The following is a 14,884-nucleotide window of genomic DNA, read 5'->3' as shown; positions in this document are numbered from 1 at the left end:
CAAACACCCTTTGCAAGCAGGATAATTGAAAACACAGGGACCTAGTGAAGCCAGAGTCGGGCAGGCTTCCTGACAGAGGGGAGACTGGATCAACCTCCAGTGCTTTTTTGCTACCGTCTTCTGATTCACACAAATGGGACACTGCCAAGGCAAACAGATTTGAAGAGAGATTTACGCTGCTGGCTTATGTATATTTGCAAGCAAAATAAGCACACTTGAAGATCTCTCGTATTTGTCCGGTTAAACTGAAGGGCTCACCACTGATTTCTGTGACCCTCAGGTCACAGGATAAATCTTCTCTAGCTATCAAAAGCTTGTGGGATCAGTATATCTTTACAGAAAATGAATGCATCAGGCTTTTTCACATAGGAGTGTTGTCATCACTAGAGACCCTCATTTCAATGTCTAAATGGCTGGCTGAAGTGGCCGAAAGGCCTGTCTCAGAGTCACACTCTCCCATCCACAGTCAGCCAGAAGGGAAGCCCACGTGCCTGCTTCCCTAAGCCTTGATCCTGCTGAGGGGTTTAAAAAGGAGGTGATTCAGCCTTCATATCTAAGCAGTCTTTGACCTCTGTACTAAGGCCATTGCGGGAATGCTGGTGACAGCAGTAGACCAAGAGCCTAAATGCTTGCCTCCAAACCCTGGCCAGACATGCTCCAGAGTACAGCCACCAAGGGGAATGTCCAGGAACCCAATGAGTAAATGTGTCTGATTGCTGTGAGTTTCAAACAGCAGGCCTGAAAATGTCAAAAGAACAAACCCTGCTACTCAGACTTCCTCTTTCATCCTTCTTCCCCAGAATTTACGGTTAAAGAAAACACAAGGTTCAGAGACTGATGTTGACGTTAACTCTAAATCACTGTTGCTACGCTAGGCAAAGCATAATGAACAGGGTAGAGGCACCAGAGACCAAAGAATGGGAAGACGTTGCTTTTTAATCATAAAATTGTTGAAATGCATCTTCCACTCTTCATCAAGGCACTAATGGGAGCTAAAGAATGAAAGTACTATTACGGCAAAGCCCATCCAGAGCAAGGACACAGCCAGATCAGATCACAGCAGACTAGTACCCAGCACAGGCACCGTCATCCAAACAGTCTGCAACTACAAAATATTCAAGTGCTACATTTATAGAAGGGAATTGATATTTTTGCTGCCAGAGATGCATTTATTGTCTAAAAAAAGGGAAAAAAAGCAGGGATTGTGAGCTTGACCGTGACCCGTCCTCAGCTGGTGCCTGGCATGGTGGAAAAGCACAGTGCCCCAGGACAGCTCTCTGCTACACAGTGCTAAGCCTGTATCAACAGCACACACAGGGAAATATGTGGGTGACAGCAACCTCCTGCACCCAAACCTGGCCATAAAAGAGACACCCTAAACTTTATGTAACTGCAAATCACTCGTCCACCAAGGACAGGGTATGTTTTTCTCAATAGGTTCTTCTGCAAGGCCACTGCTGCCACAACAAGGGGAGGAAGGCAGAAAAAGGTCAACAGAAAGCTGTTTGCATGGGGAGAATGAGGGGGCCTGACCCACCACAGCAGCAAGAGAAGCAAAGGGAGGAAGAGTGGGAGCTCTGCAAGTTCCGCAGGCTGGCAGGGAGAAAGCCAAGGTCCTGGTCCCACTTCCGCATGGAAAGCAGGCGCTGGCGATTTATGGACAGCCCACTTTCAGAGCTAGAGGAATGACAGTTCCCGCTAATAATAGCAGCCTTTTGGGGTATTCAGCAAGTCTAAGAATGAAGCCCGAATAAATGGTTTGCTGTCCTTGGGAGCAGGATTTAATACACTTGACCACACAAGTAGCTATGCTAGAGCCAGAAATAGTGCCCTGAGCTCCTCACCTAAAACTCCAGGTTGCTGCCACATGCCTGTGCACTCTCATTGCGCAGTAATGCACTAAATAACCCAAAGCTTCTACCGATTGTATATATTTATATGTACTCACAAGAGAGAAAGCCTTGTATCTTATGCATCTTCTTACATATACAGATTTTTGACTCTACTTCTGATATGGAATACACTTGACTTCAGCAAGTGTTGAGAACCACTGCTTCCCATTACAGTCTGTGGACGTCTGCCTGCTCAGCACAAATGAAAGCAAGGCTGCAAGAGCTTACAAACCAGAAGATCACTTACTTTATCTTGCCCTAGCATTTCTTTCTGCTAAAGGATGGCTTTCATCCAACAGGCTAAACAGCCCAACAAAACAGAGTGAGCCATTTGCTCCCAGACACGCAGTGCTCCGCAACTCCTGCACACATAGCTCACAAAGCCCAAGTAATTCATCTTGCATCCTTCGCCATATCCCAGCTATTCTGCAGAGTTGTTCTGGCTGTTTACTCTTCTTCCCTCACCTTCACATAAACGCACACATAGAGCAGCACTGTTGCCGTTTTCAGAAACCCTCTGCCAGCTCTGTTGCTGTGGGAAGGTTTCCTTCAACTGGGACTAGTTGCAGGTCTCCAAGGAGGGGAGCGCTGGTGCAGCAGGGATCTCCTCGGCTCGCTGTGAGGGCTTTGCTAATCAGGTTCTCTCCACTGCCTTACATCATACTGGTGTATATATCAGGCTTGTGTGGTAGCTTGCATACAAACAGGCACTTCAATTGCATATTGTTTGTCTTCTCTGTTCTCAGCCAGCCTTTGCAACTACAGTCATTTAGTGGAACTGCCTTTGTTTTCACCTACAGCCACAAACTTTGAGAGCATAATGAACTCTGCTGTTCAGAAGAAAGAAATATTCAAGGGATGTTGATGGCTATCCTGCATCATACACAAGTCTCCACATCAGATTTCACCCTGGGTTCCCTCGCCTTTCTTGTTCACACGCTTGCTGAACGTGGCAGGCTTTCTCATTCTTTGGCAAAGCAAAGTATAAATAAGTAAATGGAAAATTTTTTTTTAAGTATTTGGCACTTTTCCTAAAAATTACAGCAAAAGAGATAGCAGGGATAAACCATAATCCAGTTCACTGCAAAAGCATGAACTTGAAGTTAAATCCTTTTCCTCCAGTTAATACAAGTTCCTTTCACTTTTTCCCAGTCCAGGACAACACCTTGTGGGAAGAAAGAGACAGGCAGCCACAAAAGCTTCTACCTATAAACACAAAGCTAAGGGCACATGTTCACCAGACCACACAGCAATGTTTCTTTCTTTTTCTTTTCCCTTTTTTGTTTTCCCCATTCTTTCAGAGCACCAACCAGCTGATCCTGAATCACACTTTATCCTGAGTGGTGAAATTGAATGCAATTATTGTTAATGTCTCCTAAGTGCTAATTAAACTGCAGTTCTCTGTTAAACAGCATTTTGGCAAGTTTTCAGTACCAAAATATTTCCTTCACCCACAAATTAGTGTAGCTACAAACCAGAAGTTGGAAGATCCATCTAAGAAAACTGTTCCTAGTATTTTATCCTCTGTCATGGAAATCTGTTTCCCTCAAAAGTGAGATCTGGGGGGAAAAAATAAAACCCTCTTGTCTTGCTGAGAGACTTGATCCCCAGGTGGGGTATAAACTAAAGCATTGGTCATCTTTTCCTTAAGCAAGCTAGAGTGCAATTCCCTCTCCAGAACAAAATTCCTTCTGTACAGCACACCAGGGAGCGAGCAGCAGGACTGTGCCCCTCTGTCTCCTCCACTGTCTGCTGTCCTAGGTCGTTGCTTATTTTATCTGTGGCCTCGGAAAACCAGGCTGGCCACTGTCACCAAGGGTTTGTGGTCTCCAGCTAGAGGTTAGCCTTTACTGGCAGCAGCTGTGCACCACCAGTTCCTCCCTGCTGCCCCCAGAGACTCAGAAAAAGCAAGCCTGATCCCTCCAGCCCTCCTGTGCCTCTTCCTCAATCCATCTTCTCTCGCCAGCAGCACACAAAGCTCTGGCCCAGCTTCAAGACACTCATCCTTGAGGAGGCAAAATTCAAATCTGCCACCCCCAACGATCCTTCGGGTGGCTCTGTGGGTGGACACAGCAAAGGACATTTGCGGCTAATGCGGACACAATGTGCTCCCTAACCAAACTCCTCTGATAACGGGTGGCAGGTGGTGCATTAGCTCTCCCAGGGTCTGCTTCAGAGTCCCTATCCAGAACACAATATAATGCAATATTCAAAGCCTGGATAACGTGTCTGTCTGCACCCCAGGAGGCAGAGAAATTAAGAAATTTCTACTTCCCTCTGGAGAATGAGGCTGAGCTCTAACTACTGCAGCACAATGATGGGCAGCTATGGCACAACCTTCTGCATATTGTCTTGTCCATGGTCAGTGACACCGTCTATTTTAATCATGAACTTCTCCTAGGCAGTGGATTAATGACATTGCTAATTGGCAGCTGAAGACAAATAGAAAATGACCCAGCTACTCACAAGTTTTGAACCTGGGAATCTTATTCTTACAGATCTCAAGACTCAGATGTGGAATGGTTCTACACTATTAAAAACACTCAGTAATGGTGAGTAGAACATAGTTAATTTTAATATCTGGAATGACAAACCAGTGTTTTGTAAACTGAATATTAAGGAAGTGGGGGGAGGGAGAACGCTTCCATCTTGACAGACTTTGAAAATTCAAGGTGAGGAATGCCAAAAGCTGGAAACAATGAGCCTTGACTCTTGTTCAGTCTAAGAGCACTCTGGTAGGAAAATGGGTCCTTAAAGAGGGTGTCTACACCACTCCAGAAGTGTAGTGAGACTTGAATGCATGTTTAAATATACTTTCCTCCCGGTACAGTATTAAGGGGTGAAAAGAAAACTTCATCTTTGAGTTTCTGTTGTTGGTAATTTGGCTCTTAATTAACGAGGCTTTTCAAGTCCATTCTGGCTTAATTGTGAGCTATTAAATGTGTAAACAAGGGAGCATGGGCAAACCTTCCCTTTTTCAAAAGGCATGCATACAAAGGGTGAGAATGCCAGCTGAGCAGTGGCAGAACCAGACAAGGAATCTGCTCTGTTGTTGCCTCATAGCCACAAAGCACTTGGCAAACAGGTTGACATTAAGAACTAAATTAGCTGCAAATTATATTTAATTCCTGAGAAACTAACAGGCCTCCTCTTCTGCTGCTTCAATACAGGTATCCCTCAAAAGTTGTGTAGGTGTGATGCTGAGGAATAAGGACATTCAGGGCTGCTCAAGATACTGGAAGCTGGTAACCCTGATCTTCAGGAGAAAGGAAGACGCCCACAGGTGTCGTTTAAGAGACAACACTGCCCTAACAACACGGTAATGGAAACTGTTTCAGTTGGGGCTTAGAAAGGTGTATTTCAAGGAAGCCTGTTCTGCTTTCACAGTAGATTGAGGCTTTCTGGAGACTTACAGTGAAGCTGCAGCTGGATGGAACAAATGAGGGTGAATGTCACCTGCAAAGAAAGGGGAATTACCCAGCTCCTTTCTAGAGTCAAGCGACAAAATCCTAGAGCAGGGCCTCTTGCATTACACATGGATGTCCCCGATGCTGGGTGTCAAATTTGTTTATCACAAGCTGCCAAAGATTTAGCTTTTGGCTGCTGAGCAAGCACAAATCTTAGATGGTGACACCATGTTGCCAGGGTGACCCCGGCAGGCTTATGTCCATTTGTAACGGTTAAATCAAACCAAACATAACTAATAAAAAGAAGGACAGAAAGGAGAGATTTAGGAGCTTTGTGCCAGGTCCTTTTCTGCATGCTACAAACGGGATTCTTCAAGCCCACATGGAGGTGGTTAATGCGCCAGAAATACAGTGAGAAGTGATCAGCTTATTTAGGCATCCTTCAAAATTCTTAGTTTTCACATTGAAGAGTCTCAGTTTAAGCCTGCTAACTCTCTGAAGTCAATTTAAACTCTCGTTAAATGCAACAGAATACTTATTTCATATCTTCTGGAGGTGGTGTGTGCAGTAAGTGTAGACTAACAGGTCTGTTACACCCAAGATTAGTTTAAATTAGGATGCAGTTGCATAGCTAAGCCGAGCTCCAGTCAGGTTTTAGCTGACACAAGCTGTGGTTGCCATCCTCTCACTCCCCACCCTACTTCCATCTTTTATACTGGAAGTGCTTATGGAATTGGGTGGTAAACCACCTTGGTTGAAAATTAACCTTCCTGAGTAAAATCAACCGTTTTCAGCTGGATCAGGCCCTGACCAGGCATACTATGCCATCACAAGAACCAGCTTTGGCTGATGTGGAGCAGCATACTGGCTGTCACCTCATGTTTTCAGTAGCAATGCTTTTAAAATACCAGGTGGCTTCTCCCAGCCCAGCTGTCCACGGCCAGACACAAGGACTGAAGACTGCAGCAGTTAAACCTGTGGAACAACTTTTACGCTCAAATGACTATACAAGCTTATAGAAATATTAAACAGTTACAGTTGGAAGGGCTCTGATTTAAGCATATGGCATCCCAGCAAATGCAGCATTAAGACCTGAAATTTCTATCACAAGACCAAATTCAGATGGTTTCAATGACTTTTGAGTTTCATACAGTGAGGCATCTGTTGAAGGCCAAAGGATGAGACCCTGAGTAAGAACTACCTTGGTGTAAGTAAAGATGGCAGCACCCAGATCAGAATTTGCCCCGGATGCCCAGCCTTTAGGCATGACTGTTTGCTCACAAGTCACAAATGCTGCTTACCTCTAAAGTGGCAAGGGTAAGAACTCCTAATTAACTATATATGATGGCTCAGTGTTGCAAGATTCCTCTCCAGAAGGACTTCAGGCCAAATTTCACTCATAAATGCATCTATGCAACTCGTACTTGCACAAGTGAGAGTCATGTATTCATATCCCAGGGTAAGAAAAGCAGTACCGATGACCCAATCTCCCCCTCCTTTTTTGCCTATATTTACAAAGTAATGATGTTGCAACAGGGTATTGTGCTTAATGCAGTACATGGTTTCTGTTGATTCCCTATAGGTGCGATGAAGACTCCTCACCCCCACTCCTCCCTTTCCATTCACGGTGTCAGAACCTGCTTTCTGCAAAAGATGAAGGAAATGCAGCAGTACTCAGCTCTTAGCTGCTGTCCCCTATACTGATGCTAAAGCTAAGCCAGTTATTAGGCTTGGACTCATGGATTTTCCTTGTGGTCGAATTAGGAGAAATTGTTGGATACTTATTTGTTATATTACTTTACAGGCTGTTTTGATGGGGTGAGAAGGAGTAGGGCTTTTTCGTTTTCATCTCCTGATTATGTTGCATGAAACATGCTTCTCTGAGCAGATGTCACCTAGCAAACTTTCTGCCTCTAGGCGACACCTGATCAGACCCTGCTCCCGGGCTCTCTCTCCTGCTGAGAGAACCCTAATCACTAAGTCTTTGTCTTAATGACTCCTCAGGCTTTACAGACGGGCAAATGATGTTGGTGTGTGTGTGTGTGTGTGTGTCTGTGTTGTATAGCAGGTGTTCTCCAGGGCCCCTTTTCATTGTAAACTTCCATTTCACAGTTCCCATGAGCTGCAGGAGGCAGGGTTCGGGGACGTGGGTGGTCTTTGACAGCCCTTTCCCTTGCCGATCTAAAGCAAGTCTCTTACTGTCTGCAACACATACATTAAATACTGTCAGTCTCCTCTCCTACCACAGCTCTTTTTTACTTCAAGAGTTATTTCTGATGCAACTGGAAAGCAGAGAGAGGAAGAAAAAATAAAATCGGGCTCAGTCCTGTAGTGAAACACACTGTCTCTCAAAACATTAAACCACGAACACCTTTTTATTTTTAGGACTGGTTCAAATTCTAATAAGGGAGCAGAAGAAACATATACTCATTAGCAATGACACAACATTCACCTCTAAGTGGGTTTTCTAAGAGGCTGCTGAGAGCTCTATATGGTACCCAAAACTAGAAGTTTGTAATGGAAAATGCTGACAAACTACAGCTATATATGGATCATCTCTTATAAACAAAAATAAAGTGATTTATAACATCCATTTAAAGTGACCAAAACCTCATTGCTCACTCATTGTCATCTCTGCTTGTTAAAAAGTGCATGACTTCCTAAAATGCTTTCCAATGTACGCAAAGAATAGTAATTAGAACAGTAATGATTATTTCATTTATAAGGAACTTGCCATTAGGGATCTGCACTATATTTGAAAATACACCTGAAAAAGTTGTTGGAAGCCAGTGGAATGATTTCTCTGCGTCTGGACCAGGCACTTTACTTCATTTTTTGGCATTTTTACCGCTGGAGACATTATTTTAAATAAGTGAAAGGCTTTCATTACAAAGTTACACCTTTGAATCATTCACAGATTTTGGGAAAAGATGTGTTTATTTTTAATAATATAAATTCTAAATCATCTTAATGCAACCTGACCCAGCCATGTCCTCCTCCTCCTCTAAAGGAGGAACCTCCCTAACTCATCAACCTATGGAAAATTTAGGATAAGCACCTGCCACAAAAATATTTTCTGTCTTCATCACTACACTGTAAAAAGGTGATTAACAACAAAACCTGTTTCATTCATACAAGTAAAAGCCTTGTCTGCACCCCTGGATGCAAAGCGACGGGCAAATCCCCAGGTACAGGACTATTTGCTGCCCTTGATGACTGCAAACATCAGAGCATAGGGACTCCTCAGCATACACTTCACAGCCACTGCTGTGTTGGACTCCGTTGTGATTGAAAGAAAAAAGGGAAAGCAGCTTTGCCTAACCACAGTACGACTGCATAAAGCTAAAGGAAAACTCTGAAAAGCCACTGTATTTGTAAATGCTGAGTTCTGTCGGCATGGTGCTGTTTTGAAACATTTTTGAAACATTTTAAGACAGCTGAAAAAGTGTATTTCCTTTTTTTTTGTCTTTACTGATTTGAGATGGCCAATGGGAACCAGGATTTGGGATCTGAGATCTAGAAAGACCCACTCACGGATGAATCACACTCACACTACTTAATTCAGCACATTAAGGCAAGCACAAAAATTCACCTCCATCTGAAGATGGACATGAAAGGGCTACTCCAAGAACCGGACACTGATGGCATAAAGGATGGCAGAGTCTGGTTTAGTCCCTTAACTTTTCCAAAGTTAAAGGATAGAACAGTTTATAATCATCCTCCACTCTCAAAAGTCACTTCAATAAATCTGTTTAAACCTCAAATTTCATATATAAAAAACACGGGGAGGGTATCTCTGTTGTCTCCTTCCCACAACTTAAAACACACCAGCTATTAAAGCAGCAAGACATTTAAATGACTATTCATTCTGATTTTTTTTTTTAAAAAAGCACTGCTAGGCTTTCACCTGTATCATTATTATGTAGGCAGTGACAGATGGCAATGGAAAAATATAAAATAACTCTTAGAGTATTAACTTTTTTCAGTACCGTATGTGTCAGATTCTTTAGCATAAATAAATGGCATTACACAGTCTCATTAAATCTATACATCTGTGTAGTAACTTGCAATTTATGGATATTTTCTGACACAATGTTCAAACCAACAGGTTTAGCTCACATGTTTCTTTTCTCACTATGCCATATCTAAGTCACCAGAAAAGCAAACAAAAGCAAAGCCCTACAGTAAATATTCCTGAAGAATTCTATGAGAAGATTTGCTATTCATCAGCTACACACATTTAAGGGAATAAGAAGGAAAGAGGGTGGTAGGATCATGGAAGAAAGGGGCTGGAGAGAATTGGCAAGTAAAGCAGATAATTAGGTACCTGAAAATTTACATATCTAACAAGTAAGGAATGTTTCTTCAAGTTAGATTAAAACAATAAGAATGGGCACATACACACACAGTTTCTCGTATCAATCACTAAAACACCAAAAACACCCACCACTTTTTCCCCTGAAGAGTGCTGAGCACATACCTCCATCAACCGCTAAACCAAGAAAGGACATAGGACTGCAGGACCAAACCCCAGACTGAAGCATTTCAGACTGCTGAGGTGGTCATGGGATGCACCATCACTGAAAGATGCTGCGAGTGGCTTTGAGCACCACTTGGTATTATTCCAGGAAAGTCAAGAAGAAGGAGACATAACAAGATTCATAGACTGAAGCATCTCATACTTCCTCAGGAGATACATGCAGCCCTCTCCTGAAAACACCCCATAACCTCAGCTACTGTGGAAACTGCACGTTCAGCCACCATGTACAGCCATGCACACAGCCTCTCTGATGGATGGCAGAACTACTTCATTTGTTTGGTTACCTGTAAAGCAGTGTGTGTCCTTTGTTTTATTAAGGGGCTGAAGCTGGCAGCATCAAGGAAGGTCCTTGTTTGCCTTGTTCTAGCTTCTGCAGTCCAAGTTACACAGGGACACTGCTCCTTCTGGGACACAGGACCCAGACAGCTGGCTTGTACACACAAACCAGCTCCTGGAAGCTCTCCCATGTTCACCTTCATTCATCTTTGAGCAGGAGAGCAGGACAGCTGTAGGGACCTTGTAGTTGCCACAGTCTGTTCCTGTTACAGAATCTCTTTTTGGGCAACAAGTTGTCTTTGGGATCCCTCCTTTTAACACAGCAGCCTGGTGGAACAGTATGCAGCACCATTCACTGTTACTAAACATAAATTAAAGATAAAAATGTATAAACATGGCCACTGTCAAAGAACAAGTGCCTGCCATAGAAGAGTACTGCAGCCCTGCAACTACATTCCCAACTGCTGTGTTTCAAAAGGTGCCTCCTTTTTTAAACTCCCAAGATAGTACCTTTGGAGATGTTCTCCAAAGAGCTCCAACAAATCTGGAGAGCTGTTAATACCTCCAGACTATGACAGAACAACAATAAACTCTTCTGCCTGAACATCAAGTCACATCTTACAGACAAACTCAAACCTCATGTACATGACACACTCCCATTGGAAAGCTTAAATTTGGCATTAGCAGCAACTTGTGCACGTCACCCTTTTGTCTCCTCGGGTAAAGGATCTGTTGGGAGCTATTTATGTACTGGCTCTTTTCCTCTAGGAGGAGCTGGTATCTCTGTCTAAAATTAAGATGGGTTGACACTTCCTACGATGAGGCCCTGTTTTTTACTTGCTTATCACTTTGCCAAAACCAATTTAGGCTGAAATTTATAGGCAATATTTTAATTTGTGTATGTGCGTGAAACTGCAAATCAAAACAGTTCAACTGGCTCTGACAAAGAGGTTGGAGAAACCACCACCACTGGTTCTTAGCATTCAAGTAAGTCTGCTTTTTTAGGGATCTGCATCCACAGTCTCTTTCAAGTGCTCATTCCTTGCAGCAATCCCAATTGGGGTACCTGCTGCCACACAGAACAAGCAACATCTGAGTTCCACTTGCCTTTCCCCTCACAAAAAAAAGCCAGCAAGCCCAAGAAATCTCTGACCATGCCCCAGATTTCATGTCATGGGCACACTTCTAATGTGTCCGTTCAAGAAAAGGGGCATCCAGACACAAAACATCACTGGCATGCCTTATTTTGGTTCTGAGGATGGGTCATGTGCATTTAAAAATCATTACTCACTGCGATGAAAAGAAGGACCCCCCCCCCAAAAAAAAAAAAAAAAGGAAAGAATTTGGCATCCTAAGAGTCTCACTAAAGCTCTTTAAAGTGCATAATTCCATCTCCGTACTGTACACAGCACACAATCTCTGAGGGGTAATTATCCATGGATTGGAAGCCAGTGTGAATATACACACAGTCAGTCAATACAATGTTGTGCTTGCTGCTGCTTTTCTCTATTTTCTTTTTTAATCAATTTTAATTGTTGTGGATCTATTTCTGCTAATAAAAGAGAGTGAACCGATTCTGGTCAGATAGATTTCTGGATACGGAAAATGAGTGAGCAAAACATGTGAGAGTACTTACTGTATTACCAGAAATATTTATAAATGGCTCTTCCCTCTCTTGGCTGGCAGAATATCAAAGCACTGAGGAAGCAGCACGGATGACTTCTGAAAGGATGGAGAAAGCTTAAGTCCACTCCTTCGTCATCAACCTGGGAAAGCAATGCCACAGAGCTCCAGCAGAAGCCCAGACTGGAACTGCTCTAACAGCAACATCGCCCCTCTTGTCAAAGGGCTAATGCTATTCTGAGCACAAACTGTGTTAGAAAGGATCACAAATGAGCCTCTTCAGGGAATATATAATGTGTCTACTGGGTTATGACAACATATGAACTGGAGACCCAAGGTTTTTTGTAATTCAGATGTGATTCCCAGGACTGTCAGTCATTCCAGCTGAGGACAATCATATTTTCTGAAAGCTTGATGCCTACGTACACCAAGACCAACCTAGACTTTTTGGGCTTGACAGTAGTGCAGCCTTCTCTACAAAACACAGCACTATCACAGTGCATTAGGTGTATTTATATAAGCAAAATAAAAATGTGGAGACAAGCACATTTTCAAGAGGCACATGGAAAATCATCCGTATCCTTGTATGAGGACTTGGCTGAGAAAGAAAAGACTGCATGACGAGCTCCTGCAAACAGGGTTTCTGCAGAGGTACACACACATAGCTATACTGGGATGCAGACTCCTGGCACAGAGATGTGCTTTTGCATAACTTGTACCTGCACACAGACTAATGAGGCTTTTTAGAATTGGATTAACCAAGTACTCTGAACTTTGTCTAACATCATGATTTGTTTCCACATATCACACTTGAGTTAACGCAAAGGCACACAGGCCAACTGTGTTCTGCAGATTTATTTACCTGGGGAGAAACAAGCACCCTGTTGAGTTGCTGTGCTCCCAGCTGTCCCCATGCACAGCCTGCTATTCATTCCCATCAGGGGGAAACTACAAGAAGGTGCACCAATTCCCAAGTTACCTTGTGCATGTGAAAACGCCTGGGGAGTCCTGATTCAGTGCAATACTTAAGCAATCCCTGATCTTTAACGTTAAAGTCAACAGGACTTCAGCACATACATAGGTAATTACACGAATTCATCATCAGGGCTGAGCAAGCATGTTCCAGCTCACAAAAAGCAATGAAAGGACAACGTGCAGGAAGAACGAAAAGCCTTCAGGAAAGGATTAGTAGTGTCACAAGTTAAACATCTCCTCCCTGATGACATACAGGATCGGGTCAACCGTGCAGACAAGTGAGAACGTCGTAGCATGAAGTTAGAAATGGTAATAGCCTGCTCAAACTACTGCCTATAGTAGCTTTTCAGATAACAAATGCAGAATACTGATGTACAATAAGCAATAGTTTAATAGCTCTCCTGAATAGAAGAGGTAGAGATTTTTCAGTGTTTAACTGCAGATCATTTCTATTCCAGATCTCCTACTTGGTTGTTTTAACTTGCCTGGCAGATTTAAGTGTAAGAAATAACAATAAATTTCTCTCTGCAATCAACCTCTGAAACTCTGCAACTCTTGCTTTATGGTTCTAAAAATCATAATCTAGGAGGGCTATAACCCAGTAATGATAATGCTGTTATTGTCTCCTGAATTACAACAAATAATGTAGAAGGACCTGAGCGACAACTCTGTCCCTCTAGTTTAAAAATAGACATCAGGGATTTGGTGACAATCTAAAGACATTTTGGTTATGTAGTACTAAGTAACCTACCACTAGTTATGAGCAACCTTCATCTTTGGGGGGAAAAAAATAATAAAAGCATTATTTAAAAAACTGCCTTAGTCCACACCAAATATACAAGTTCTGCAGATGATTATGTCTTCTCATAAGTACAGGAAATATTGAGAATTTACAGTAGGTCATTTGAGTTCCCTCGCTCACGCTAAGCAGAAAGTAGTTCAGCACCTGCTGAAATAATTGCCAAGCAAGGAAAAGATACAGATATAAAATAAATTTATTGGCCGTCTAGCAGACTTTACATTCAATTTTCTCTTGTCACATTCTCATCAAGTGTATGTACCCGCACAATTCTAGCTGCAAAGGTTACGATCAGAACCATGTCAGATTCAACTACCCCGGCGCCAGATTTGACCTGAGGGGTTCAGGAAGGCATTATGCATACTCCCAGGTAGGGCATAGAATTTTATATACCACATGTAATGCTTCATTTGTCTGCTTCCATGTGCATAGGGGATCCATTGACTTCTTTTAATGTTCCTGAACATTATTCATGCATATAAGCTATACAGTCTTTGCAGAAAGTGACCTGTTCACATAAGCAATGCCTCATTACTGCTCCATTGTCAAGTTTCTGGCCTGAGGCTTTGGGATCACTGGCTTCCCTAAAGATATCATCAACAGAGGATTCTCACTTGAGGGTAAGAAAAACGCATCTACCATGAGGCAGTCTGAGATGCTTAAAGCTTGGAGATTTATTTTAGGCAGCTGCATCCCGCACACATGGAGGTGGAATATTCCAGTCTCCAACCTTCCATTCTGGTGGGAGCGTAAGGAAAATAAAGAGTTTTTGCAGTGACTACCAAAGACAAAATGAAAGAAATAATCATATGGGGCAAACAGAAATGTTTCATTTGCTACAAAAATAATTTGAGTTGACTCGAAATGTCTATTTGAACAAAAAGAAAATCAACATTTGTGAAGTTGTATAACGTCTGTCTTTCAAGTGCTGGCCCTTTTGAGCTGAAATACATCATTTTGAAAAAAACATGGAAATGTTTTCTACTTTCAAACATCAAAAGCTATTTCGACATTGCTGAAGTGTTTTGTCCCCCAACATTTTCATCTAACTTGACTCAAATTTCATTCTGGTCCCGCTCACACACTGCCTTTTTGGACAAATTTATTACTTGTCATTTTCACCTAACGGTTTCCACAGCAAGCTCATTCCTAGCAGGCTGTAAGGATGCAAACCAGTCTCGAGTTTGTCTCCTGCATCAGGAACTAAGGAAGCATTGAACTCATTTGAATCAAGAAAGTTCTGAAACAGGTGCTGTTTAAAACTAACTAAAGACAAATCTAAAAAATAAAAAAGCAAACATTTGAAACCTCTGTATGATCCAGCTGAAAAATAACCTGAGATGGGAAGGGGAATGCTGAGAGACTATGAGGC

General features: G+C 42.6%; 1 protein-coding gene and 1 long non-coding RNA gene across 8 annotated transcripts in view; one reads left to right on the top strand and one right to left on the bottom strand.

Annotated features, from left to right (window-relative positions):
• IKZF2 (IKAROS family zinc finger 2) overlaps window positions 1-14,884 on the bottom strand; it is a 111,332-nt gene that overhangs the window by 50,062 nt on the left and 46,386 nt on the right. The window contains exon 2 of one of the 7 annotated variants that reach the window (XM_065669753.1): window positions 11,752-11,881. The exons of the other annotated variants lie outside the window; for them this stretch is intronic. The gene's annotated coding sequence lies outside the window, so the exon portion shown is untranslated. The remainder of the gene's footprint in view (window positions 1-11,751; window positions 11,882-14,884) is intronic. 7 annotated transcript variants of the gene reach the window in all.
• On the top strand, window positions 4,137-7,103 carry LOC136009669 (uncharacterized). Its single transcript, XR_010610616.1, has 4 exons — window positions 4,137-4,253; window positions 4,391-4,444; window positions 5,063-5,211; window positions 6,882-7,103. It is a non-coding gene; the product is annotated as an uncharacterized LOC136009669 (long non-coding RNA).

The sequence above is a fragment of the Lathamus discolor genome, chromosome 3 (genome assembly GCF_037157495.1).
Source record: "Lathamus discolor isolate bLatDis1 chromosome 3, bLatDis1.hap1, whole genome shotgun sequence".
NCBI classification, from domain to species: domain Eukaryota; kingdom Metazoa; phylum Chordata; class Aves; order Psittaciformes; family Psittacidae; genus Lathamus; species Lathamus discolor.
The sequence above is the reverse complement of the archived record's forward strand: the minus strand, read 5'-3'. Positions and strand labels throughout refer to the sequence as shown.